Genomic DNA, 5,177 nt, shown 5'->3' on the forward strand with positions numbered 1-5,177 from the left:
TGTGAAAACCCCAAGTGTCTGGACAATTATACTCTATCTGATAATTATTCTTGTACTAGTAGCCTGGGCGTACAAGCAGAGACGCTGCCTTCTCCACAGGAAAAAGAACAAAGTAACAGAACTCCACAACGTCCAACTTCATTCTTAAACTGAAGCAACCATGAAGTTGAATCTTCGAGGGGAGGAGTTGTGTCACGCTTAAACCTCTAAACTGCCCGGACTATCATAATCTAAGCTAACTTGCATTTTGTAACTTATATATACTTGCTAAACGCATAATTATGGTAGTCAGAGAAGTCAGAGCTAAAGAAAGTATTATATTTGTGAAAATAAAGTTTGTTCAAAAGGAAAATTCAAAAGTCCAAAATATAACTAATTAAGATGATCAGCATATAGGGAGCGACCAAATCATTTCCTGCAATGAAACGATCTCAATTTTAAATTTAGATTTAGGTTATCGAAAGAAGTTACGAAGATCGTAGTAGAGAAAATAAAAAAATATATTATATTATGGTTTGCATTTGTTTTTTTTACACTCGATATGTGCTTTACACTTTTTGACTAAAGCCAGCAAAATATTTTCTTCTTTAGACGTAAAATTCGTAGACCGGGCGGATTTCGTAATTGAAAGGTTTCACTAAATCCACTGAACTAAAGAAAAATATATTTTAATGCTTATACGCTTCAGTCAATTCAGTATCAGACCATGTGGATGTGGTTCAGTTCAAATATGCTGGACTGACAACATAGTTGCCAATGAAAGAAAACCAAATATACCACATTTTACCTACATTGGGAAGTGCCAACCCTAGGAAAAAATTGAATAGTCGAGTTCAACTGAACCGAACTTGGATCGGCGTGGTACAACCCGTGAAAATTGAACTCGTGTATGTATGTGAATAGTATATTAAAATATTCAATGGTACCATTATCATTAAAATAGTCAATGGTACCATAGACATACTGAACTCTGAATTAGGCTGCAAAATTGGCTACTTTAGCAATCACCCGTGACCTAATCCAAAAGATTCAAATAATCCTATTGTGCAATAATCTGTCAGTCGATTATTTCATAAAATAAACGGTACATCATTGCTATTAAAAGGACACATGAAAACAATTTTAGCATTTCAGTTTTGCAGGGATGGAGCTAGCTGGAGCACAATAATAATTAATTTTGTTTTACCCTTTACAATGAAGACACGAAAATAATGTATTTAGGTACCTTTAACCTTAAACTAACAAAAATACACTCTTGATTCATATCGATAAACAGAACGGTTTTCAAAGAACCTTCAGCCTCAATATCCATAAAAACTTAAATATACCTCCGGAATTAGAAAATTAAAACGTATTCACCGACGCATACTGTCTGTGACAACGAGATAGACAGAGGCCCCAGTATACTGAAGGCAGAGGTCAAGAAAGCAATAGAACAAACGAAACAACAGCAACAAAAAAAGAAATTCCCGCTGAACTGCTTAAACTTCTGGGTGAAGAAAGTATTACATGCTTATTTTAATAAAATATACAGCGAAAGAAAAATACCAGACGATTGGCTAGAATCGCTTTTCATAACATTACCAAAGAAAACTCACTAAATGCAGCGATTTTAGACTTATTAACCTGATGAGTCACACTATCAAGATCTTTTTGTGAATAAGGCAGAGGTCTAACAACAACCACTGTCAACTATCACCCACTACCACCGATTAAAATTATGGAATCTACAACGAACGGTCTCACAGCAATTGTTTACCGGCTTCAACTGTTTACCAGTTTATAATCTCACTTTTTATGAAAGGGCCCAACTCAAGCCGATATCATTTCTAGCGCGCATGCGCTCATTCACCCCTTGTACCAAATTTAGGCGGAATTAAGCGGCGGTTCGGTACATGGAAGTAACAGGACTAGACAACTATAATATTAGACTACGTAAATACCTGTACTACAACCAAGTAGCTTCCGTCCAAATTGAAGACAATCATGCTCAAAAACTGCCCATTAAACGTGGGGTACGATAGGGCTGTGTTCTGTCGCCGAGCCTTTTTAACCTATACTCGGAAGAAATATTCAAGGAAGCTCACACAAGAGGGTGTAAGACTCGGCGGAGAAACAATCAACAAATTAGATACGCTGACGATTCAGCCATTCTGGCAGAACATCTGGAAGACCTCCAAACATTAGTAAATCTAGTGAATGAAGCAAATCGTCGGGGAGGTCTCGAAATCCACACTACAAAAACAAAGTGGATGGCAGGCGAACAAATAAATGTACATCGGCGGCTGATTTGGGTCGGTGAGGAGGATATAGAGGGCGTAGACCATTTTAAATATCTAGACAGCTCGCTTAATGCGAATGAGGACTCTGATGCAGATATAACAACACGGATTGGAATATCACGCAAGACCTTTATGACATGGAAACCAGTTTTATGTAACAGAAATCTGTCAATGCATCTTCGTAAAAGGGTCTTGAGATGTTATATGTAGGCTGTCCTACTTTATGGTTCCGAGACATGAACACTAAAGGCCACAACGATGAATAGAAAGAAGCATTTGAAGTGTGGTGCTACCTACGGATTCTTAAAGTGTCGTGGGTATCGCATACCACCAATGAGGATGTCATCAGAATGATGGACACAGAACGGCTGCTGAACATTATGAAGAGGAGAAAAACGTACTAGCAAAATCGTACGAGAAAAACGAGTACCTACTTTGGACACATAATCAGAGGATCTAAATAACAGCTACTGCGCCTCAAAATACAAGGAAAAGTGGAAGAAACAAGGTGGATAGGGCGAAAAAAGCTGGCTACGCAATATTAAACAATGATGTGGTTGTTTGCGCGGCAGCCGATAGAGAAAGTCTGAATACCAACGTCTGAGGACAGACAAGGCACCAGAAGAAGCACAAATCCGAGATCATGCTCATATATTCCAGGACACCCTGTATAGATAGATATTTTTTATAACACAAAGTATGGAATAAAAACTATAACAAAATATGATTTTCTTTATTCGAACTAGGATAATTTAGACACTTTCAGAATTAAATGGTTACTGCCGTTGCATTGTCTGTTGAATTAAAAAGGATTTACCTTGTTTCCGTGGAAGGAAAATGCGTCTGGAATTAAAGAAACATTTCCTTTGGTATAGATAGACGTTTTGTGCTGTATTTCTTGATATTTGGATTATTAGAAGATGAATCGTCTTTAACCAGAGCAAACTGTTGCGGAATTTTAGTTAAACACTTTATATCCTTGCTATTTATTATTTAATGGCGTTGTTTTCAAGCACTTCACATTTAAAATTGTCGACATTCAGTCGCATGTTTGTTGACTTTTTGTGATATCTTAAGGTCATTGCATAAAGATAGTAGCAAATGGAATGTCCATAGTGATGTCTTTTCCAGAGTCGCAACGGCTGCAAGTCGACTGGACTTATTTTCTAACAGTTCGATAACGGTAAATCGTTTTCGGCATTTGATTTGGCTTTCTCGGTTGTGTATGGACGAATTAAATTATTTAGATTTTCCCTTGTTTGATATAACAGTAAAATACACTTTTCAAATAAATTGTGAAATAAATTTGCCACTTCTTCGCTTACCAACTTTTGTACCTAATTTAGAGAATTATTGTTTACTATAAACAAACAACTATAATTCTCTATAAAACTCTAAACATTCCTTCCGTACATTCTGTTTTATTCAGTGTTGCGTCAGGAAGTACCTGAAAAACCATGAAAATGGCTGGATGATGACGACATTGGCGATAATGCCGGAGAATGGCCCGCACTTTGCGTTGCTTATTTTCACCAAGGTTCGGTTGGAATTCGTAGCAGATCCTTGTGAAAGCATGTTTTTGTCTCGTAGCGCTGGGTTGTTCCGGAGGATTTCCGCTCGTTACGGCATTAAACAGCCCAGTAAATGGGTTGTCCGATGACAGCAAATTCATTCTTACGTTTTACAAGTTTTTTTTTAAACTAAGAATCTGTTTTGCAAGGGGGAAATTTAGGTCTACCCCTTTTTTTAAAAAACACTGCTGAAACGAAGGTTTGGGAAAAGGTAAAATCTGGATTTCCTAAGGCCGGTTTCGTTTTTTAGTTTTACAATTTTAGTTTTTGTTTTCTCTTCGGTTTCCAGAAAAGGGTAGCTTTGTCAGCCTTGTACCTCTATGGGCGTTTGCTATCATCATAGGTAAACAAAGCGAAAGATTGGGAAAGGACTGTAGGGCATTTGAAACCGGAAAACATGTGCGAAATGCAAAAAATAGCCAACGGGCTGAAACAAAATACAAATTGAAGAGCCAACGCGCTTTTTTCAACGGAAAAAAATGGTGTGCGTCACGGGACGCTCGACAGAAGTGATAACTTCATAAATTAATAGAAGCCATAAAATATTGAACTTGTTTCACGCATGATGGCAATAATAATTTTAATATTATCCTTGGTTAAATAATTTATAAATAGATCAGGAATAGGTAAGATGTAATTTAATTTCCTTCTGAATGTAAAATATTTAATTTATTTGCAACATTTGCTTGCATTGCAAACAAGCAAAAACACAACGGCAAGCGGTGTTCCCAAGCGGTCACCCATCCAAGTACTAACCTCGCCCGACGTTGCTTAACTTCGGTGTTCGGACGAGAGAGATAGATAGATAGATAAAACGTTTATTAATATTTACATTATATACAGACATTAACAGATTAACAACAACAACAACAAATGGTGCATGGCCAGATGGTCGGCCAGTTGCTTCTCTGCCTATGGTTTAATTGGGCGGAAAGCAGTCCAGTACCTGGGCAGAGCCCTTACAAGGACATTCGCGGATTCGCAATCGCACGAAAACGTGAGGAGATAATCTTTAAATGGCGACTTTTCTTTCACTGGAAGGGCATTCATTGAGGAAAAAAGGTCTTCCTGAAGGGAAGCCAAAAACCCCTTTTGCTTCGACCTTTAAATTGATACTATCAGCCGTGGCGTTTGCAGCAGGCAGTAAACGATTTTATGACCTAGGCCACGCCCTTCGCTCTGACCGGAGCAAGCCTTGCACCGACCAAAACAAAAGAGCTAGGTTTCAGTCAGTCACGTCATGTTGGAGGTGTGCATTTCCAGCCTGCTAGAAATGACTAGGCCTGCTATATGCAGACAATGTAGGTTTGTTGTCACGTTTTGT

General features: G+C 38.0%; 1 protein-coding gene and 1 long non-coding RNA gene across 3 annotated transcripts in view; one reads left to right on the plus strand and one right to left on the minus strand.

The window, feature by feature from the left end:
• The window catches only part of LOC125504655, a 39,508-nt gene that overhangs the window by 3,464 nt on the left and 30,867 nt on the right, over positions 1–5,177 (plus strand). The gene's annotated exons all lie outside the window — the stretch shown is intronic.
• Positions 1,944–3,405, minus strand: LOC109546627. Its single transcript, XR_002172798.2, has 2 exons — positions 3,100–3,405; positions 1,944–2,235 (listed from the first exon to the last, which is right to left on the minus strand). It is a non-coding gene; the product is annotated as an uncharacterized LOC109546627 (long non-coding RNA).

The sequence above is a fragment of the Dendroctonus ponderosae genome, unplaced genomic scaffold, assembly GCF_020466585.1.
Source record: "Dendroctonus ponderosae isolate FM_Combo_2020 unplaced genomic scaffold, Dpon_F_20191213v2 Dpon_F_20191213_5, whole genome shotgun sequence".
NCBI lineage: Eukaryota > Metazoa > Arthropoda > Insecta > Coleoptera > Curculionidae > Dendroctonus > Dendroctonus ponderosae.